At 52.9% G+C, this 23,646-nt stretch overlaps 1 long non-coding RNA gene across 6 annotated transcripts in view; it reads right to left on the bottom strand.

Moving 5' to 3' along the window:
- The window catches only part of LOC109255485 (uncharacterized), a 68,428-nt gene that overhangs the window by 14,324 nt on the left and 30,458 nt on the right, over window positions 1-23,646 (bottom strand). For 2 of the 6 annotated variants that reach the window (XR_008420288.1, XR_008420293.1), the window contains exons 1-3: window positions 7,166-7,672; window positions 5,837-5,982; window positions 1,581-1,692 (exon numbers count right to left, since the gene is read on the bottom strand). This is a non-coding gene — a long non-coding RNA (uncharacterized LOC109255485). Of the gene's footprint in view, window positions 1-1,580; window positions 1,693-5,836; window positions 5,983-7,165; window positions 7,673-8,435; window positions 9,671-23,646 lie in introns of those variants that run through there. The other 4 variants (XR_008420290.1, XR_008420294.1, XR_008420289.1 and 1 more) reach the window with 3 other exon arrangements.

A 23,646-nucleotide genomic window follows, 5' to 3' on the forward strand; every position in this document is an offset into this window, starting at 1 on the left:
CACACCACCGCCTGTAAGAGAGGCTTGATTAAACCCACTCGACAGATGAGGCCATGCAAAAAGGCACTCAGGGCCGAAATCCATTTCTATGCAACTTTCTAAATTCACATGGTCTGCATAGCCCCATATTCCCTGAACCAGAAGCAACGCAGGGAGCCACGACCACTGGTCTCTACTCTCTGAAGGTGGAAAAGTCCCGCGAGGTCCCGAAGGGCAGAAGAAGACCAAAAATCCGGCAGACTGAAATTCAGCATGAGGAAGAACTTTCTGAGTGCCCTTCTAGACTGACAGCTTCGGGAAGGCAGCAGCCAGCCGTGCCTGGCACACAGTGAATGCTCAAAGGCGAATGAATGAAGAAAGGAGTGATCAATTGAATGAAAAAGTCATGACATACGTGTTCCGTTGATTCTTCACACTCACCAAACCCAAAACTGAATTCATCTTCTTCCCCCCAAAACCTATCCCTCCCCCAGTGTTTCCATCTCAGTAAGGACCACAGAGCCAGAAACCTGGGGTCCTTCTGCCTCACTCCTCACGTGCAGTCAATCAACAAATCCTATTCCCCCCTCTTCTCAGTTCCTCCTGAACGGATGTTGTCCTCAACATGCCCACTCTGCTCCCACGGCTCAGACCATCACCGTCTCTCCCTGAGCAGACACGCGGCGCCCTAACTGCCCTCCCGGCACTCACCCTGGCCTGTATCGACTCCCAGCCCCCGTCAAACACATCATCAAACCTGCCCACGTGATCTGTCAAAGTTGCCCCTCTGCGCAGGTCCTTCCCACTCCTTCGATGGCTCCCCACTACCCAGAGGATAGAACGGAAGCCCCTTGGTCCTCCACGGTCTGGCCTCACCTCCCTCTCCTGTTTGACCCCTTACCTCTTGGTCCACCGCATGTTGGTGCAGAATGCGCGTAAAACACCGCCAGACCCTTCGGTGTCCTCTGCATGCCGTCCAGGCCTCTGGAGGCCCCTCCCTCTCCCACCTCCCTTCCCTTCACCTCAAAAACTCGTTGCAGACTGAAGTAAGATGATCTAGAAGGTGATTTCTGGGGGCCTCTTAGACTAATATTTCATGATGATTCTAATGCCAAGTCCTTAATTCAAGGCCTTCTGGATTTTATAGTCACCTTCTCTCTTCATGGGACCCTACAAGGGTCTGTAGGGGCTCTCGAGTTGAATTCCACCATTTTAACGGACAGAAAATCTGAGGCCGAGAGAGGGAAAGGGATTTTCCCAAGACCACACAAGCAAGTGAGCAGTGGCAGCTCCAGGACAAGAACCAGGCACCTGCCTCGCAGCCCAAGACTCTTTCTTGGCATCACACTCTCCACCCTGATCCCCTGATTCCAACACAACCATCCTGACAACCCCACCCTGATTCACCTCTTCACACCCAAGCCAGATTAGCACCTTTCCTGCCTTTGCTCAAGGCCATTCTCTCACCTCCATTCAACTTCCAGAGGGCCACCTCCAGGAAACCTATCCTGGTTATCAAGCCAACCCCATCCACACCCCACACCCTTCCCCCAACCCACTGTATCTGTCAGAACCCAGCAACTAAGGTTTGGCTCACTCACAGCAATCAGTGTCTTGTGCCCTCTCGCCAGGTAGGACACCCACTCCTCAGGGCTGGCCAACATCTCATCTTTCTCCTCTTCCTCCTTCTGCACCTGCCAGCTGGATATACAACTGCTCAGGGTGACAAAGGATAGCAAAAAGAGCATGGCATCTGAGGTCAGGCACATGCAAGGTCAGATCCCAGTTCCATATATCGCCGACTGGTTAACCTTAACCCACGTGAGCCTCTGAGCCCTGCTTCGGGTGAGCTCGAGCCCTGATTCAGGTAAAACACGAGCCCCGGGTGAGCCCCGCTTCTCGCTCGCTTGCTCTCTCTCTCTCTCTCTCTCTCTCTCTGCCCCTCACTCACTTGTGCCCTCTCTCTCTCTCTCTCACACTCCCTCTCTCTCAAAAAAAAAAAATACATCTGAGCCTCAACCTTCCTTATCTATAAAATGGGCCCTATCCCCCAGGGTTCCTCGGAGGACTGAATGACATCACCCAGGTTACAGGTCTAGCATTTATTTAGTGGGGTCTTGATAAATGAGAGCTCCCCTCCCCATTTCTTTCTCAGTAAATCCCCAAGACACTTGAGGGAAAAAAAAAGCTCTTCTGGGCTGGGAGGTGGGCAGACTCCTGGACATTTTCTCTCGTTCGCATTTTCAACGGGCTACAAGCAGCCTGTGTGCAGAAACGTGGGGCGTCTCCAACCCCCTTCCCCACCCCCAACAATCTGCTTTAACCTTCCTGTCTCCAATGCCTTGTTTATTTTAATATCACTCGTTTCGCTTTTCTGTTCGTGCAAAAAAAATTTTTTTTTTTGTAAAAACAGATTTAAAAGGAAAAGAAGCATTTAATGAGTAAAACTGTCTGCAGCCCTGTTTCTTTCTCAGGAAAAAGTGGCTGTGATCCTGGCATGAGAGAGGAAAGCTGAACAGCTTCCCTTCACTGCAGCTGGCAGGAGCAGTGCGTTTCAGAGTGGAACAGAACCTCCAAATTAAACAGTACGTCTCCCAGCCAGGCGCTTCCTGTGCCGAATTCAGCTTGGCAGGTGACACCCCAGCTCAAGCAGGGATCCAGCCCCGACATGAGCAACTTACAAGGCTCTCTGTTCCTGCCCGCCTCCAGCACAGAAGACCCAATGCTGCCAGGCCCTGGAGAAGCACTGGCCTCCGGGATAAGGCTCTGAGAGGAGAAGGACATAGCTGGAAAGGGAGTGGACCTACCTGGCCAGTGGCCAAGGGGACCAGGACCCCTCCCAGTTCCTCAGCATTCAGGGACCGGCACATTCCTCTGCCCAGAGAGCATAAAGACCAGATCCAGAACTTTCTGTTCAAACAGAAGTTCAGAAAATCTGCTGCTACTTCCCCACCTCCAAAGGTGGCATTTTGGAAGGCTACTCTGGATGGAATCCAAGGGCCAAACTCCAGAAGGGCTCTGCCTACCTCAACCGCCACCCCCCCTCTGCAAAAAGAGATGAAGGACAGAAAATCACACATGACCTTCAAATATGCACAGTAGAGACTGCCCCAGGGCAGAAAGCAGGCTGGGCCAGGACAGTGGTCCCCCTCCCTTGTTCCAAACTCCATACCTTTCTTAATGTAGCCTAGTGACACATACTGAACTCACCGGCCCTTGAACTCCTAAATCCCTTTCTCATTTTTTCCAGTAGTCAAGACAGGCCCCAGCCTTTACTGTCCCTGGGACATTTCATCATGCCAAACCCACCTGACCACTCCAGCCTGTTGAAATCTTTCAGGATCCTGACTTTGCTATCTGAGCTCTGCTCTGTCCTTTTTCTCTGTTCTATCACCTCTTGCTGTTACAGGCCTGCACCCTTTATACCTCCTTTTGGGTCTGTGGCATATATTGGTCAGAACAGGGTAGAAGGCAGAGCCCCACGGCTACCTCTAAAGACCCACACAGACTGACCTGGTTCCGACTCTATGAACACTCTGTGGCGGTCTTTCAGCCAGGCGGGAGCCCCCTCGATGCCCTCCCAGCCAGCCATCATGTCCTAGAGAGCATGACAGACCCTATCCAGTGTTTTAGGAGGCAGCGCGATATGACACGAAGGGCCAGACAGATTCAGGCTTGAATCCCAGCGCCCTCAGTCTTGGGAATGCCATTCAACTTCCCGGAGCCTCAGTCTCCCATCTGTAAAATGGATACTGTCACATCCAGAGCACAACTTGTGAAGATTAAGATCATATATGTGAAGTATCCAGCTCACGACAGGCACCCAATAAATAACAGATTCCCCCAATCGCTAAGCTGTCCGGAATCTGAAAGATTCGCCTGGTCTTGCTGAGCCCATGTTGGCTCCGGGGATGACTACCTTCTTTTCTTTTCTTTTTTGAAATGCTTGTTTTTATTTATTTTGAGAGAGGGAGAGAGCGCAAGCAGGGGAGGGGCAGAGAGAAAGGGAGGGAGAGAGAATCCCAAGCAGGCTCCAAACTGAGTTCACGGGGCTCGAACTCAAGGACCGTGAGATCATGACCTGAGCCAAAATTAAGAGCCAGGCGCTTAACCACCTGAGCCACCAGCTGCCCCCTCTTTTCTAATCACAGACGTCACCATCCATACGAGGCCCTCGTATTAATCTGAGATCAGCCAAAGCCCTGGGTCTTTTTGAGACAAACTCCTGTCAAAGCAGTCTTCCCTTTCCTGGATCTGTGCGGTCGTTTAAATAAAATAGCAACGGTCATAATGACAGCTTAATCCTTCCAGTCCCGCTATGAAAAAAAAGTAGCGGGGCGCCTGCACAGCTCAGTCAGTTGTGGGTCCAACTCTTGATTTCAGCTCAGGTCATGATCCCACGGTCGTGAGACTGAGCCCCACACTGGGCTCCATGCTGAGTGTGGACCCTGCTCGTGATTCTCTCTCTCTCTGTCTCTCTCTCTCTTCCCCTCTGCCCCACTCCCACTCTCACACTAGAAAGAAAGAAAGAAAGAAAGAAAGAAAGAAAGAAAGAAAGAAAGAGAGGAAGAAAGAAAAGTATCTCCATTTACCTATGAGGAAACTGAGGCTCAGAGAGGTTAAGTGACCTTTCCAAAGTCACACAGCTGGAAAGTGTGAAAGCTACACACAGTTCTGTCTGACCCCAAACACCATGCTCTCAATATTAGACAATTCTTCCTAAATGTAGGCCTTAAGGGGATACTTTGTCTCCAGCCCTAGTGCACTTGTCTTTTTGGGTCTTGGCACCGAGGTCACTTGGTTGAGCGCCTTTGGGTCCCGATGCTGTCATCCACAGGGGTGGCCACGCCTCACCCCCACCTCCCAGCAGCTCTGTAGCCACCACCTTCACATAAAAGGGAATGAACTGGGGCACCAAAGCCCATTGCTTTGGGTTCCTTGTCTTGGCCCTAGAGGCTGACCTCCACATGGGCATCCTAAGCTCTTGACTCCTGGGCCCTTGACCACCACCCCCAAAGCCTAAGCACAAGGCCAGCCCGGCCCCTCTTCCTCAGCCCTTCACCCGGGCCCAGCCACCTGCTGCCCAGCCCTGACACCTCTGAACTGACCACTGCCCAAGGGGTACCGCCAGGCCCCTCCTCCCAAGTACGTGTCCAGATTATCCAGATGCTGAGTCCAGCCACTCAGCACGGCTGTCCTCCAGTACTGACTGCCAGCCTTCACCCCCCTGACTCCTCCCAGCCCGGGGGCAGTCTGGCTACAGGGTGCGGGGATTCCCTAAGTTTGGGGCATGGTCTGCCCATGGGGAAAGGAGAGAGCGGACCCAGGAAGCTCCCAGGGCTAGGGCTCAGGCCCATGGCCACCAAGGGGGCAGCGTGTCAAGGAAAGGACTCCTGGAGATTCCAGGGGAAGCCATCCTGGGCCTGTTGGCAGACCCTTGACGATGTCCAGTCAGGACGCCCAGATCCTAGAGCCTCTATCAGAGAACTGCTCCCCAGGCCCCAGAGGACAGAGCTCTGGAGCAAACCCACCCACCTCCCAAACACAGTCAGTCACCCCCACAAGCAAAAACACTGCCCCTTGGGGCGCCCAGGTGGCTCAATCAGTTAAGCATCCAACTCTCAATTCCGGCTCAGGTCACCATCTCGAAGTTCGTGAGTTCAAGCCCCACGCTGGGCTCCATGCTGCCAGTACAGAGCCTGCTTGGGATTCTCTCTCTCTCTCTCTCTCTCTCTCTCTCTGCCCCTCCTCCCCCAAAATAAATAAATAAACAAAAAAAAAAAAAAACCCACAGCCCCTTGACACTCACATCCTCCGAGCACTTACTTTACAAGCCCACTCACAAAACATACTTCACAAATCCACTCGGGCAGAAGTGCAGCCAATCACTCAGTAAACACTGACGAAACACCTGCCACATACCAGGCGCTCTCCTGGGCGCGTGGGATACATCCATGGCCAAACCAGACAAAGGTCCCGCCCTTGCAAGTTCTCTCATTCTCACTGGAACACCAACAGCAAAAAACAAGCTTAAATGAATAAATCATTTAGTGTATTGGAAGGCGATAAGGGCGAAAGAGAAATTAAAATCAGACAAGGGGAATCTGGGTGCCTCGGAGGAGGCAGGCAGCAATTTTAAGTAGGGTGGTCAGGGCCTCATTAAAAAAGTGACACTTGAGGGGGGCACCTGGCTGGCTCAGTCAGAGAAGCGTGTGACACTTGATCTCCGGGTCATGAGTTCAAGCCCCACGTGGGATGTGGAGATTACTTAAATAAATAAAAAAAACTTTTTTGTAAAAAGTGACACTTAGGGCGCCTGGGTGGCTCAGTCAGTTAAGCGTCTGACTCCAGCTCAGCTCATGATCTCATAGTTTGTGGGTTCGGGCCCCACGTCGGTCTCTGTGCTGACAGCTCAGAGCCTGGAGCCTGCCTCAGATTCTGTGTCTCCCTCTCTCTCTCTCTGCCCCTCCTCTGCTCACGCTCTGTCTCTCTCTCAAAAATAAATAAACATTAAAAAATTATTTTTTTAAACAGTGACACTTGAGTGCTCCATAGCCACATCTGTGTGGCCAGTGCCTCCTGCAACGGACAACATAGTTCTAGACGTTTCCATCAACATGAATTCCCACAGTCGGGTAGATATTCTCTGTCTCAAATCCCAGAAGACCTACTTAAGCTACCAGATACCAGGAACCTGGGCCACTCCCGACAAGAAGGTTGATAAATGTCACCAAGCTAGTGGGAATGACCACAGGACCCCACTGCCTCCTCCAGCTAATGCCTTCTCCCATTTCCTCCACATACTACCTAAACCACTGTCTTTACCTTACCCTCACCTCCTTCCTCCCTCTTCCCTCCTCCCTCCCATACCCTGAAATCTGCCCCTCCGTCCTCAGAGCTCTGTCAGAAAAGCTGCTCCTGGGAAGGTACACAGCACTCTCTTTCTTAAAAAGTATCTTTCCCAGGGCGCCTGGGGGGCTCAGTCAGTTGAGCATCCGACTCTTGATTTTGGCTCAGGTCATGATCTCACAGTTCATGAGTTCGAGCCCTGCATCGGGCTCTGTACTGACAGTGCGGAGCCTGCTTGGGATTGTGTGTGTGTGTGTGTGTGTGTGTGTGTGTGTGTGTGTGTGTGTGTCTGCCTCCCCCTCTCAAATTAAATAAATAAACCTTTAAAAAAAAGTACCTTTCCCTCTTGCCTGGCTTTCCACACTTGATCTGCCCCTTGCCAATGTCAACTGCTACTGGCCCACATACAGGACTTCATGATTAACAGCATTTTCGAGAAAGGAAGGCAAGTGACCCGTAAGAGAACACCTGAGGGAGCTGATAAGGTTGTTCATTCGTTCATTTGTTCATTCAATGAATATGCACTGAAGTTTCACGAGGCCACCTGTGCCAGAGATGGTTCTGACGGGGGGATACACGCGTGAGCACAGCAGCTAAAAGTCCGATCCTTGTGGGGTTTACGTTCCGCCAGGGAGACGGAAACCATACACAACATAAATAAGTAAAAGTACAGTGGCGTTCAGGGGCGACCAGTGTTATGGAGAAGATTAAGGCAGAAAAGGAGTAGGAGGCGTGCAATTTAAAACAAGGATGTCCTCGCTCTCACAGATACTTTCACTAAGTGAAACATACACACAGATCGTTTCTCAAACTCACCACACACACACATACACACACACACACACACACACACACACACACACACATCCAAGCCCAGCTTACTCAGGGAAACACACCCTCACGTTCTCACAGACAGACTAGAAAGTCAGAACTGGCTGGACCCTCGGTGGCCAGAAGGAAGACCAGAGAGGGGCGCCAGCTTGCCCGAGGCCAACAGCGGGCCAGCGGCAGCGTGGGTGTGATTTTCCAACGCACCGCACCCTCCCCTGCCCGTAGGCCGCCAACCTCAGCGTGCAACAAAGGTTCCCACGCTTGTCAACACCCACAGATGGGCACGCGGACTCGTGCACAGGGGCACACGTGCAGACAAGCACACTCACACAAAAACACGAACCTCCTTCCCCTCTTCCAGGCAGCACGGTGGGGCGAGATTTGGACAGCGTCTTCCGGTCTCGGCCTTGCCTGTCCTCCTCACCCTCTCCCACCCACCCCGTGCACGCTAGCCGTTCCGGCCTCCTGCCCTAACCGGGGGCCGCGGGTCCCCCCCGGATGGCATGCGTGTCATACAAATGCATCACATGTGAATGTGTACACGTGTGGTTTGCTGCGGGGTGGACACATCTGTGAGCGCTCATGCACGGGGGCTCCGCAATGTGTGAGCACCTCTACGTGTGCGTGGAGGCGCAGGTCTGCGCACATGTGTGTGCCCGCTCCCGGGAAGACGGAGAAATTTATCATCTAAATCTTGCTTCTCCAGGGGATGAAAGCAAAGCAAAGTTCAGGTTTAAATCACAGCACCACGGGCAGGAGGGGTTCCCTTGCCTTACATGATTATCTGTGTGCGGTGTGCAGCCGAACGGGCTCGCAGGCAGGAGGCAGCGAGCAACCCGTCAGCGGGGAGTCATTTGTTGTCTCCAGGCCCTTGGGGACCTGCCGTGACTGCTCCTGGAGCGGGAGACCCGAGTGTAGCAGCAATGAGCACCAGCCGGTCCCGGGCGCTGGGGGATGGGGGAGGACGGGGCTGGCAGCCAGCTCAGGCTTTCCTGTGCGACAGAAAAGCAGAGGGTGACCAGGAGGGAACCTCCAGGCCAGAGAGAAGCCCGGGGAACTTCTTGGCCTGGACGGAGAGAGAGTCCAGGCTAAAGGGCAGCCCCCAGCCTGCCAAGCTGTCCGCTGGCCAGGAAAACACCATCAGGGCTCCAGGAAGTCACAGCCTGACGCAGTTTGCCTGAGTCTTTTCTCCTGGGTCTACACCTCCTGCCCATCTCCATCTCTGTCCCTCTCTCTTTGTTTCTGTGTGATCGCTCTTTGTCTCTCTTTCTCTCTCTGTCTCTGGGATTCTTTGATCTCTCCAGGCTTCTCTCTCCATCTGTCTATCCCTCTATCAGCTCTAACCTCAAGGCTTTCCTCTGCTGACCCGTGTCACCTGTGGCCGTGCTTGTGACATACTGCACACCTCCCAGAGCATGCCATCCCATTCGAGCCTCTCCTCATTTGGGGAACAGGCTGAGGGAGCCGGGACTGGGAATCCCATTGTACGGATGAGGAAACTGAGTCCCCCCGGATACTAGGGGGCTTGCCCAATGCCACGCAGCAGGCATGGGCTTAAAAATCCAGGTGTGTTTCCACTATGTGCCGAGGCTCTCCCACCTCCGCCTCACCGGGAGGCACGAGCAGCTCTCCCCAGCAGCCCAAACCCTAAAGCAAAGAGAATTTAAGAACTCTGTGCCAAAAGCACAGCTCATCCCCAGCCCAAGCACTGAAACTGCCTTCCACTCACTCAAAGGTCTAGAAAACATAAGCACTGAGGTGGGAGGCCTGGGGCCTGTGCCTGTCCCCCGATTGGACGCCCCATCACCATCCCACTCTGCCTGACATGTCTGTATGTCCCCACCTTCCCTGGGCCCACCTGGAATGAATGGGCTTCCCGCTTCTTGAGTAGGTGCCTTCCGAGGTCTCAGTCTTCCCATCTGTACAATGGGAACCATGGGTCTCACTCACACTGCCGAACCAGGCCCCTGCTCCTAAAACACAGGCGCTCCTCTTTCCCTCCTGGACCCTGATCCCCTAAAAGACCTCTGACTTCAGCCTCCAAGAGCTCCCCCCCCCCCCCCCCCCCCCCGCCACCTGCCCTGGATACCTCGGAAGGATCCCTGCGTTCCCTCGGGCCCAAACTGGCTTTGACCAGCTGGGCAGCCGGGCAGCAACCGTGAAGCCGTGGGCCCAGAAACAGAGCCCCGTCTGCGGCAAGGTCCAACAGCCTCCGGAAGCCTCCACCGCCGCCTCCAGCCCCCACCCGAGAGGCGTCAGCACCAACGACCCGCCAGGGCCTGCCCATTTTCCTTTCTTTTCATTGCTGGCTCCGCGCGCAGTTATAGAACCAGGTCTCCACAGAGTAATTTACTGGCAGAATCTCTCCCAGAATCCAGCTTGAAACCAAGCTGTAAAAACAGCTTCGAGTGTAAATAATTCATGCAGACAATATGACTTTTTTATGTAAATTCGGTGCATTAACCCTCTATTATAATGATGGACGACAGATAGGGGCGACGTTGCCTTGGTAAGAGCTAATGGATGGCCGCCATAAATTCACTGCACATTTTATTGTGTTGCTGGAAATTGTGCCTTCAGGCAATGCTGTTTACTTTTATGTAAAACTCTAGGTTCCCTAAATATTACAAATATTTTACATCTAGCTCCTCAGCATTTGGGCTCTGCCCACAAATCAAGCTTTCTCCATGTGAGTTGTAATTAAAGGTTTGTTGTTTTTTTTTTTCCTGGGACAATTATCTCCAACTATAAAGAGAAATATTTTTCCCCTTTAGATGTTCCGTCATTGACTTATTAACAAATCCTTTGGAGAAGGAGGTTGTAAGCGACTCACTGTGTACTCGGCACGAGTGGGTCGGCAAGAGAAGGGGACGCCCTGGGTACAAGAGCTTAGGGGCTGGCTTTTATGTCTGACCGCCACTCTGGTTTATTTACACATATGATATTCTGGGCCTTCCCCCCACCTCTTCCTTTCTATAATTCATGACCACTTTAGCAGGGTAATTCCTCCAGCCACCTGGAGATGGGCCCCTTGCAAGCCCCCTGCCCACACTCCTCTGGGGTGGTAGACGGCGGGGCCTTATGCCCGAGCGGGTCAGAAGCACAGTCCTCACAGCTGGCGGCCCATATACAAGCAGATATATCCCTTGCCCGCCCCCCGACCCGCTCACACGGCCCACGGCGCGCCTGGGACGGAAACTCGGGTTTCCTGCATTGATTCTCGTCCAATCCGAAGTGTCGGAAATGCCTTTTTGGCTCAGTCCCTGCCCGGGCAGAAGTCACGAGGATGCCATTGAGTCTTGCGTGAGGTCTGGGAAGAGGAAGGCCGAGAACCTCAGAAGTGTCTTAATGAAGGGAGGCAACAGCTGAAGCAGCAGCCCTCTTTAAGAATAATACTCACACTTGCTTATTATTGTCATCAATATTAATGGCCACTCTGTTAATATTCATACAGCTGCATTAACATCATCCAGAAGCTCCGGGGATCTCTAAGCACTTCTAATGGCATGCGGATTCTGCCTCTGGGGCCCCCACCTCTCTGCCTGTCCCTCCCCACGGGCATAACACCCAGCCAGCCGACACAGGTCCCAAGCCACCCTCCTCTCCGATCGGCACCTGCTTTGGGACACCCTGAGCCACACGGGCTTTGGAGTCATCTCAAAGTCCCCGGCGCCCTGCTGTGAGGATGGGACAGAGAGAGCTTTCCCGCCCCGCCAAGGGGCACAGGAAGGTTCTGACAAAGGTGGCTTAAGAAAGAAAGATAGTTCATTTCCCCCCAAGGGCTCATTTCCTGCAGAGTCAAAAAAAAAAAAAAAAAAAAAAAAAAGACACGTTGGTTAAAAACAAAGATGAGATATCATTTTTCACCGATTATATTAGCAGAGATAATTATAATAATAATGGCAACAGCAGTGACCGGCTCGCTTCCTGTACATGAGCGCTGGGCTTAACCCTCTGTGCCCGCTCTTACTGAATCTCAGAACACCTTTGCGGGCAGCGAGATAGAACGTGAGATGAAACACAGACTCTGCTTTTACTCTCTGACCCAGCAATTCCATCTTTAGGAATCTTCTGCATGTTAATAATTGAAACTACCGCTCCCCCCAAGTGAAATCCTCACGCTGTTCCCCTCCGCATCCACCTACCCTCCCCTCGTCCATCCGCTGACCCTGCCTCTTGCCCGTTCATCTTTCAACCTCAGTGCCAACCCCTCAGAGAAGCCCTCCCTGACTCCCCAGTCTAGGTTATCTTCTCTGGTCTTACTCGCTCACAGCTGGAACTTTTCATTCATGCTTTGAGCACTTTTTCTGTGCACTCCGCATCACATGCTTATTGGATCATTATTTGTAGAAGCACTTAAGACACAAGCTCAATGCAAAGAAAACTGCTGTCTCCCCTGCTGGCAGGGGCTGAATGGCCTGTCTCCTCACTACGTCATAAATTCTGTAAAAGCAAGCACTGACCACGTTGTTTCACTCGTCCTTTCTATCCCCAGCCTGGTCCCGGGCTGGTATGTAGAATGCACTTGGTAACATTTGTGGCATGAACGAAAGAACAAACAAACGGCCGAATGAACGAATGAATGAATGAAATTCACAAAGATGTATGCACATAGAAGTTCATTGCGGGGATAACTGTAAAAGCAAAACAATTGGAAAAACACATATCACCATCAGCTGGGGACTGGGTAAGTAACGTGAGGTCTATCCACACACATAATGCAGGCATTAAAACTAAGAGGTTGATCTACATGTATTGATATGAAGGATGCCCATGACATATTGCTGAGTGGGGGAAAAAAAACAGGTGACAGAACAGCATGTGGCGTCTGATCTCACTCAGGGTAGAATTGCATACGTGGAATCTATTTGTGTATATTTATGCACAGAGAGAAGTCTGGAAGGACGTTCACCAAAATGTTATGTGGTTATCTCTGGATGGTGAAATCTGAGGTGATTTTTACATTTTTCTTTGAACTTTTCCATATTGTCTGAATTTTTTGCAACGAGCATATGTATCCTTTTTTACAAAATGATAAAGCTGCTTTCAAAAGAGAAAGAAAGTATAGGTACGTTGGGCAAGGATGGGGGGGGTGCCTTGGGAAGGACTCGATCCGAGGCCAGGTGAACCAGGCAGAAGCCCAGGCCAAGGGGCTGTCTCTCCTCTGGCGTCGGCTGGGCACATTCCCGAGGCTCCAGCGGAAGGACGTTTAGGGCCCGAGCCCCTGCCCCATCCCTTCTCCGGGCACATCATGCCTGTCCAGAGTGGAGTTTCTAAATAGGGATTTCCACATTTGATTCTTCTGACATGCTTTACCGCCTCAGAGCTGTTTTGCAAAATTCATCGTGGTTTTCACAGGCTCCAAGCTTCCTGGGACCAATTCCATTTTGAACAATAGCGGAGTGTCTGCTGGTGGGCGGGGTCGGCCCACCCCAGAGCAGCCTCCCAGCCTCTGTGAGCTGGGACTGTGGGGCTGAGTGTCGAGGCCACGGCATGAAAATACATGAGCTTGCCCTTGTCCTCGTCTTCACCCTCCTCCTTAGGAGGAGAGGGAAGGAGGGAAGCAGCAGACCCCCTCCCTGCCCCCTGGTGCCCAGGAGGTGAGGGAAACAAAGCCCTTCCCAGCAACCCTCCCTTTCTACCTGGATCACCTCCTCCCGGTCTCCTGACCTACAAACCACCCAAAGCTCTCAGAAGCTAATTGACTTGGCCAAGTCAAGGTCACAGGGCAAGATAATGGCAGGGTGCAGGATTGAAACCAGGGTTCCTGCTGCTCGCCCAGTGCATGCCATAATTTTTAAAAGCCTTGGTGCCCCATCAGGTATAGCAGCACGGTCATTACTTCCAAACGAAGCCACAAAAGACTGGGCTCCCTGTCCTTAGCCCTGCCCTCCCTCAGTCAGTACGCAGTACCCAGCATGATTTCTACAAAATTTACTCACCAGCCATTCCTCTGCTCAAAAGGTACCTAAGCCTCCACACTGCCCATGGGGGGAGGGTAGCCGGGGGATCCAAGCCCCTTAGCCTGACACTCAAGGTCTTTTGTGACAAGACCTTGGTCGTGCTCCGACCGTACCCATCTACACTCTTCACCCTGCACAATCGTGTGCTCCAGCCCCACTGAATGACTTACAATTCCCCCAGCCCTCCATGCTGTCCTACCTCCACACCTTGGCCCATGCTGCTCCCCCCCCCCCAACCCCACTTCCCCTGGGTAATTCCTACTCATTCTCTAGGACCCAACTTGGGAGTCACCTCGTCTGGGAAGTCTTCCCTAATAACTCCCCTGCTCCCAGATGGATCCCATCCATCGATGCCTCCTTTATTCAGCTCCCCAGACCCCTGTGCTACTATGCATTCAATGGGTACTTTATTCAACAAGCGGGTATTGGCTACTTATTACGCACTGGCCCCTCTCAGGGCACCTACCGCACGTAGTGTCTGTTTCTGGAAGTTCCTTGACGGCAGGGACATATTACCAGGGCCCAGCATCGCTCTATTTTACAACGCTGTACAGCGCATCAGCCCCATTTCACAAATCAGAAACCCAGGGATCCTTCAGCGGGCTACAAACGTGGGCAAGAAGAGAAAAGAAAGGGTTTCTTAAAATGCAACCCCCATCCGCCAGTGCCTGCCCTGCACTGCCATCCCCAAACGTTTCATGTGCTCACTCCCCTCTCCTACATTCTCCCACCTTCCTGAGCCGTTCATTATTGCTCTTCCCAGACTCCACGGTATCTTCCTGCTGGGCCTCAGCACCTGCTTTTACCTCTGCCTATGACAATCTTCTGTCTTGTTCATCCTGGTCTCTCAGATGCCTGATACACGGGGAATGTATGAGTAAATGAAATGAATGAACGATATCTCACGGGTGTTGCAGCCTCAAGAGGTCTAAAACTCGCCACCCTCCCTCCAGAGAGACCCCCTTCCTTCCTCCTTCTGTGTCCACTGTCTCGGTGGACAGCCTCATCAACCACCCAATCACTGGGGCCACAGATGGAGTGGGCCCCCTCCCAGCTCTCCCCCTCCCTCCCGGCACTTCATTATCGAATCAGTCTCTGCCTACTGTGGATGCTGACTCAGCAATTCCCTCTGACCCATTCGCCTTCTCTTGTCCCCCACTGCCTGGGCTCAGGTTACCCCTCAGCAGACAGGCACCCACCATAGTCCTTCCTCCCTGCAGAAGCTAGAGTGAGGCTCTACTCTGACCCTGACCCTCTCCTTTAAGGAGGCCCTTACTGGCCCCCCATTGCCCCAGTATGGGCAACCCTGGATGACCCACCAGGCAGGTCCCTGACTCCTGCCAGCTTGCTGCTGGTTGGTCTCCAGCCAGTCGGAATGGGCCAGACCACTCCACATCTGCACTCCTTCAGGCTGGCTCACCCTCTGGGCTTCTTCATCTGCTAACCCCTCCTCATCCTCCAAGATTTGCTCAACAATTGCCTGCTCAGAGACGCTTTCCCTAAGCCCATCTCCCATCTCCTTGTCGGGGCTAAGTGACGTTCCTTGCAGCCCCCTGCGCTATCACCTGCTTATGGGTTCATCTCCCCCATTTGACTGCGGGGCATCCAGTGCCCAGTGAATATTATTGTTGTTTGGGGGCAGGGTAGATTTCATTAGTCCCAGTTTACAGATGAGGACACTGAGGGGCAGACAGTCGGTGTGACTTTCCCAAGACCTCAGAGCTAGCAAGTGCCCCAGAGAGGCTCTGCCCCTCAGAGCCCCAGCCTGACCCCAGGTGTCACTGTTCGCCTTTCTGAGCCATTCTAGCAAGCATCACACACACACACACACACACACACACACACACACACACACACACACACACTTCTGCATGTATAGGAGCACACACGGGTATATCCAAACACATACAGAGGCACATAGAGCCCTACTAACACCCAGATGGACAGACACAAATGGCAGACCCCCACAGGCATGCCTAGTGACCCACACCTAGGCTCTTACACACAAGCGCCCAGGGATGCACACATATGAATATGAACAGGCATACGCGTGCCCACAGGTACGTGCGTGCATAACCCGCATGGATGCACACGGACACACACTGACACTGCCCAGGCACACACACAGACAGACCCGCACAGGTACCTAGTCGCAAATACAAAACCACCTGCAGACACGGCACACAGAGATGTCCACACATGTACGTTCAGAGATGCTCACACAGAACCACATGTATGAGACCGGCACACAGGCACACGCAGACACAGAGATGCCCTCGTGTACCACACACGCGCGTTCATCCGAACGCAGGCAGTGTGTGTACGTACACAGGCGAGGACAGGTCTGCCCACCCGCAGGCCCTCGTAAGAGGAACCATATACATTGGCCAGCGTGCGCAGACACACGCCGGTGGGCGTTAGTGAATGGCGCAGGTCAGACGGAGCCGTCTGCTGGGGGCGGGTGGGCAGGGGGGTTGGGGGGGGCCCCCGTCTGAGGTACCTCGGGGCGCTCACATTTTTACAGCTCAGGAAGGCAGCTGACATACCAGCCCGGCTGCGATGGTATTTTGCATAAATGCTAATGTATTAATTACCATGTACAGTACACAGAGCTGCCATTTAAAAGAAAAAGTTAAGACTTTTTAATTCAAAAGCCCCATGCGGGGTGGGGGTGGGGGGCCTGCCCCGCATGGTGGGTGGAAGCTGGCAGGGCAGCCAGGCGTGCGCCCACTGCCCTTGCACTTGGGTCCCCGCCTGTGGGCTTCCAGCCCAGCCTGCCCGGGGCAGTCAGCCAGCCCTCCGCCTCAGTCCTCTTCCTCTTGGTGCTCTTGGGGGGCCACGGCACCTCTGGAGCCCGCAGTCTGAAAGAGAGGTGGGGGCGTGGAGGGCAGGTAATGCCTACACCAACAGAGGTGTGGTCCTTTGGGGGAAGGGAGCAGGAGTTGGAGCGCATCAGGATCCTTCCCCCAATTAAGCTGCTTCTCTGCAAGACAACGGGAGTAACCAGTGCATCCGATTCTGCCCTGGCCTGGCATTAATCCTTTCAAAGGCTTCCCATCGCTCCTGGAGTCAAGTTCACACTCCCTAGAAGGGCCTGTGGAGCCGAAAGGCAGCTGGCTTCCCTCCTATCTCTCGAGGCCTCTGCCACCACACCCCTCCTTTCTCACTAGACACCTAAGCGGGCCGGACATTCCCCTTGGCGCCTCTAGGCTGCCTTCTTCTGTCAGCCAGGCCTCAGCTGGAGGAGCCCCTCTCCCCGGTCACTCTCCTTACCTCACTGGGGGCTTTCACGACCCTCTTGGTTAATTATTCTTGCTCAGCGCTACCGGCCGCCCCCACTAGAAAGGGAGCTCTGGAAAGCCAGGACTGGGCAGACCTCGCTTCATCTCTATACCGCAGCCCCTTGGATGGGGCTCGGCACTTAGTAGATGTTCAGTTAAACGTTTGTTAAATACGAGGATGAGCTGAAATGAATGAGGGATGCCCTTCCCAGCTGGCCCCACTCCAGGTGCTAACTCAGGCAGGACTGTTCTCTCTACCTGCCAGGCAGGTCCCCTGCGCCCTCCCTGCCCACCCACCCCTACCCCCCGTCACACGGAAGGGCGCCTCAAGTGAAGCTTTAAGCAGCTGCAACAAAGAGTCTCAGCCTCTCCCTTTGCAGCTCCTTTCATATCCAATGTCTCACACGAGTCCTGCCAGGGAGCCACCATTTCTCCGACTGCAGAAGAAAGGAAGGTTCTGCGACACAGGCGATTCACCCAGAGTCCCACAGCTTGCCAGAGAAGCCAGGATTTAAATCCATGTTTGATGCCCAATGTGGAGCTTCCTCCACTGCACCGCTGACCTCTCCCCCTGCTCCCTCAGCTCCTGGAGCTGGAGCACTACAGACATGCCCCACAGACCACTCCTCCTGCCTCTGGGCAGGTGGGAGAGCCAAAGGGGTCCTGCCAGGCATGTGAAGAAGGCACCTGGGACCCAGCTGGCTCACCTCCAAATGCAGGGTGGAGTCCTCACTCCCGCACCCAGTCAGCTGCCAGGTACCACCATGCCAGAGGCTTCTATCTCCCCCAGACCCGTCTTCTTCTCCTCAGGCCTAATCCAGGCCACACCTCCACTATCTCTCATTTATGATCTTGTGACAGCCTACGATCCAGACCCTCAGATCTGCTCCCAGCAACCAAAGCGATCTTCCCTAAACTCAAATCCTATTTCCCTCTCCAGTGACATCCTCCTTCCCTGTCACTGTCTGTAACACTTCCATAAATGTGCGTCATTGTTAAGAATGTACACGGAGTCCAAATCCTGGCCCTGCCACTTACTAGCTGTGTGGCCCTGAGTGAGTCACCGAACCTCTCTGTGCCTCAACCACCTAATCTATACGTACGGATGGGCATAATAATCATATTGCCCTCAGGGGGTTGTTATCAGGATGAAATGAGTTGAAATGTGTAAAGCACCAAACACAACGCCTAGAACCTGAAAAACACAGATGTAAGAGTTCGCCGTCATTTATCAATGTTTTTTTGCGTGTGCGATTATTTGATTCGGGTCTTTCTCCTCCGTGAAATAACAAACTCCATGCGGATGGGGTGGCTGTTCAGAGGCTTCTTTGAAGCCACTCAAGCCCCTCGCTGCCTGAAGCCTTTGTGCTATTTTCTTCATTCTGGCTGGGTGTGGGCCCGGTTGGGGGTGGGGGGGGGGCGGGGGAGAGCATGCCCTCAGCAGGAAACGCTGTCAGTGTCGAGTTCCAGCCCTGATGAAAGTGACAGGCAGCAGCCAGAGAGGACTGTTCCCCGTGGAGGGCCGCGTAGGGGCTGTACCCTCCAGAGCCCCAAGTTCCCTGGGAGCCCCCACAGGGCCACAGCTCCCTTTGTCCAGAGGTCAGGAGCAGCTGGCCAGCTGCGGGGGAGTTCCGCTGCCCTGCTCCGGCCAGCAGCCCAGATGTGCGTGTTTGCACAGCCGAGTCCCGGCTCTGAGGGAGCCTTGTTGGGCATCATGAAAGGGGGCTTGTGTGAGGCCGACAGCCTCCGCACCCCAGCCTGCCTGCCTCCAAGACAGCGGGTAGGAATGCAGCCCGCAGGAAGCCCTTCCTACCAGGACTGCCAAGTGCTCTTCCCATGCCTGAGAGGTCAGGGCCGCTGCCAGGAGCGGGTTTAACTTGCCAAGTGCAGACTAGATGTCCGGGTTCGGGTGCTTCCTCAGTTTCCTCTTCTGTAAGCTGGGGGAGGCCCCAACCCTCTCCCTCTGCTTGGGGGTGGGGGTGGGGCGCCACATGGAGTGCGGGAAGCCACAGTCTTATAGGCAGAATAGCAGCGTGGCTAAGAACTCTGGAGTCGAAAGGCCAGCAAAGAATTTTCACATCTGTGAGCCTCGTTTTTTTACCCGTAAATGAGGATGATACTTACTACCTTCTGGGGTTGTTCCTGGGATGAAATGACATAATGGCAAGGAAGGACCGAGCATGCTGATACAGAATAGGTGCTCAATAGTTCTGTGTTCTCTCTCTTTCTCTATTCACTGGGCTCCGAAATGGGGGAAGTGGGGGTGGGTTGAGGTTGCCTGCACTGAGGGCACAGGCTTCCTCCCACTGTCCCAGAAGAAAAGCTGCTGCCAGAGGCCCCCACACCAGGCATCGTGCCATGCATCTGGGCAGCCCGTATTCCAGGCGCATGACTATCTCCAGGTAGAAAAGCTTCTGCTCCCCACCAGACTCCCTAGGGACAGCTGGTCCCTGGGCACAGTGGGTCTTAGATGTCCAGATACAGTTCATCCTTGTGCCCAGTCCATTCCTGGGCAGGGCCAGTCCCTGGGCTCAGCTGGTTTGCCAGGTATAGCTCTTCTTTTTTTCTTTTTTAATGTTTATTTATTCTTGAGAGAGACAGAGACAGAGTGCGAGCAGAGGAGGGGCAGAGAGAGGGAGACACAGAATCCCAAGCAGGTTCCAGGCTCTGTGTGCGAGCAGAAGAGGGGCAGAGAGAGGGAGACACAGAATCCCAAGCAGGTTCCAGGCTCCGAGCCGTCAGCCCAGAGCCTGACACGGGGCTCGAACTCACAAACTGTGAGGTCACAACCTGAGCTGAAGTCGGACTCTTAAACAACTGAGCCACCCAGGTGCCCCTGTCAGGTATAGCTGTTCTTGAACACAATTGGTCAGTGGGCAACGTGAGTCTCTGACCATAGATGGTCCCTGGAAACCGTCTATGAGCACAGTCAGGCTACATACAGCTGGTCCCTAGGCACAGACATCCTCTGGCATAATCAGTCCCTGGGCACGGGTAGCCCCTGGGTCCAGTCAGCCCTCAGGCAGTCATGGTGGACGAAGTCAGTCCCAGGGCAAAGATGAGCTCCACACACAGTGAGTCCTCCAAGGGTCTCTGAGATCAGTTGTTCTCCTGAGAACAGTTGTTTCTAGGCTCAGTTGGTCCTGGGGAACTGTGGGTCCCTGGCATAGCCATTCCATAGGCATGGTCATTCCCTAGATATGGCTGCTCCCTGGGCACAGTCACCAGCCCCTGGGCAGGGCAATCCCTAGGCACAGCCAGCCATCATTCTCTGGACACAGTTGTTTCTGGGCTCAGTTGGTCCCTTGGAGTCTATCTTTGACCTTAGGACAAACTGGATAGGCACAGTCCATTGAGATCCGCCCTACCCCTCCCACCGATTAACATGCATAGACCCATCACCCCTTTCCTTTGTGGCCCCCATCCCTCCTCTTAGGGCCTGAAGAACTGGGACCCACCAAGGAAGTAGGAAGGATCCTCTAGGGTCCCAAGAGCCCTGGCATGGCCTGCTTCATGGCAGGGGTAGGTGACAGGATAGGGGAATCGGGGGCAGGGGGGAAGCAGAGAACTAGCTCTGTCCAGTGATTTGGCCTCAGTGCAGGGGAGGGTGCACAAAACATGGTACAAAAGCTCTGACCTCGAGCGGGACACCCTCCTTCTCTCTATTCTGCTCTCTATTCTCTAGATATATGGAATGGATCCCACAGGCCTGTGGAAGGAGCGTGGGCTGGCCTGCTACTGAAAGTCTGCGTGGCCATGGGTACCTGTGCCAGACAAGTTTCTTCTAGTTCTAAGGATATACATTCCCAACCAGGTGGCCATCCCTGGTCACTAACCAAAATACTCATAGCCTTGGGCATGGCACCGACAGGGAAGGAGGAGATGGCCAGTCTTGGGGACGGTCAGCTCTAGGCGACGGCTGGTGCTGGTTTTCTGACTCTTCCTGGCTCTGTTCAGTCCCGCAGCTCCATCGCTGTCCGGTCCAGCTGGGAACAGAGCAGCGAGCCCACATGGAGGCCCTGTCCCTAAGCCTGCTCGGTCCTCATTGCCTTCAGCCGCCATGATTCTCTGAAGGGGGCGTGGTTTCTGTGGGATGATGATGTGATGTGGCATCCCATTAGCCAGCACCTGCCCTTTCTGCCCACCCTCCTCCCCCAGCCCCCATGCACATCAATGTTTAATTGAATCGCCAGGGTAGCGGTGCAAGTCACATCTGCTTCAGGGTCTGGCAATAAAGTGAGCGACACTAGCAAGTCACACATTACAGGGGGCACCACCCCCACATGGGCCCCTCCATCCCAGACAAGCCTGTGCTCAGGGACCATCCTAGATCAGCATGCCGGGATCCCCTGGGTTTGTACCCCCAAAAAGAAATTGAAGGAAGGGCTGACTTCTAGGGTAGGAAAGGGTGAGATCAGAGCACATGGTCAGGGGACTCTATGGGGACAGAGAAGGGAAATGAAGGACAGGTGGTCTGGCAGAGTTGGCCAAGCCAGGGCTCACCACCGAGGTGTTCCAGCTGCAGGCCCCTGTGGGTACAAGGGTTGGCCCCTGTAAGGTTAATAACTTATACTCTCTCTCTCACTAGCATCCCAACCAAAGCCATCTGACCAGGGAGTCCAAGAGAAGTACATCCACAGGGAGTCAAAACGCTAAGGCTGAAGAGACAAACACGCTTAAACTAGGTCAATCCAGTTCAGGCTGGTCCCAACTGGCTGCAACTAGATCTAACTGATTCAAGCTGGCTCGAATCAAACCAGACCTGTCGGGGCCAGCTCAAAATGCATGGAGCTGGCCAAGACTCAATGAAGTTGAATCAAACCGGTTGTGACCTGCTCATACCACCTGGAGCCATGGGAAGGCCAGCAATTCAACACCCAGTTCTTTTGTGTTGGCTTCTGCCTGGTGGAGCTTTGTGTCCCTTCCTCTTAAAACTTCTTGAATTCTTTTGCTTTCAGTATGATTTGTTTTTATTTTAATTCCAGTACGGTTAACATACAGTGTTATAATGCATTTTTTGTAATTTTTTTTTGAGACAGAGAGAGACAGAGCATGATGGGGGAGGGTCAGAGAGAAAGGGAGACACAGAATCCAAAACAGGCTCTAGGCTCTGAGCTGTCAGCACAGAGCCCGACGCGGGGCTCGAACCCACGGACCGCGAGATCATGACCTGAGCCGATGTTGGACGCTCAACCGACTGAGCCACCCAGGCGCCCCTTACAATGCATTTTTTAATCCAACCATCCCATCACAGTCGGAGGAGGTAACATGTACACGTTCCCTGCTATTAAGGTGATTACTTGGGTAAGTACAAGAGCTGTCAACAACATGGGTCCAGATCCCCACCGCAATGTCCCGGTCGGGAGATCTTGAGTAAGTTACCTATTCTCGCTTACTCTGTCTCTCATGTCAAAAGACTCAGCTCATTACAGGACTTGCCTCAGAGAGGACAGTTTTGAAAATTAAGATTATATACAGGAGCACTGTTCCTGGCATGTAATAACCACTCAGTACATAGAAGTTATTCCCATCTTATTATTATTCTTCTGCTCTGACCTCACACAGCACAGCCTTAACCTCAGGTGACCAAAATTCAGAGTGCTACACTGCCACTGCCTCAGCATGTGAACTTGGATAATTCACTCAAGTTCTCTAAAGCCTCAATTTCCCCAGCTGAAAATGAGGGTGCTAACACCTGCCTCAAGGGTCATTTTGAGGATTAAATAAAAGGAAGCAAGCACTTGGCAATATATCTGGCACGTGGTACACACAGTACCCCATATATACTGGCTACTACTATATGACTAACTAACAAATAATGTTAATTCTGTGCTAACGGTTCTATGCATGTCAACTCAATTAATCCTTACGACAACCCTAAGAAGTAGGTACTAGTGTTATCCCCAAATTCAGGAGGGGTAGCTGAGGCTCGAAACATACCACAGTGCCTCATGATTCTGAAATATTTTAGGAAAGAAAGGAAATAGTGCATTTGTCAAGGTGAAGGACAATGAGAGACTGAGCCGAGGGCACGTCTTGGGAGTCTGGTGGTGATTAAAAGCAGGCAGTGTTTAAAGTCAAGTTCCCAGCTCACACACTTTCTAGGCCTCAGTCTCCTCATCTCTCAAATACGAATAATCTTTATCCCACAGAATTGTGAGAAACAAACTAGATATCATTTATAGCTTGCACATAGTAGGTGCTCAAATATGTAAGCTCCCTCTCTTCTTCCACAAGGACATTAGGCATTCAAAATCTGTGTGCATCGGCACAATGACATTTGCCTGGAGTGACCCCTGTAGAGCACACTATCTCCACATGACATCTGCCCATGTGTGCTGCCCATCTCTTATGTGGCATCTGATCTAAGTTGCTTGTGTCTTACAGCAACACCATCTGGAACACAAGGCTTCCAGGTCACCATGGCGAGGAAAAAGAGCTGGAATGTCATTCACCAACTCTTAAATGTTTCATTCCAGAATGTCACATTTCACTTCAGCTCATAGACCATTGGCCAGACTGGTCACATGGTTCTTCTGCCTGGCCATAAGGAAGCTAGGAAATATGAGTAGCACATGAACTCGATGAGAAGTACATGCCTCTGCCCTAGGATGAAGCCATCCATCTCAGTTGGGCTGCATCATTAAAGGTCTAACATCCAACCTGAAGAAGCTGATGGTTCTGAGAGCTCGACCACTCTCCAGCCATATCTAGAGTGCTGTACCAGTTCTAGGTGTTGTGTT

This window comes from Panthera pardus, unplaced genomic scaffold (genome assembly GCF_024362965.1).
Source record: "Panthera pardus isolate Hobbes unplaced genomic scaffold, ASM2436296v1 HiC_scaffold_11, whole genome shotgun sequence".
Lineage (NCBI taxonomy): Eukaryota > Metazoa > Chordata > Mammalia > Carnivora > Felidae > Panthera > Panthera pardus.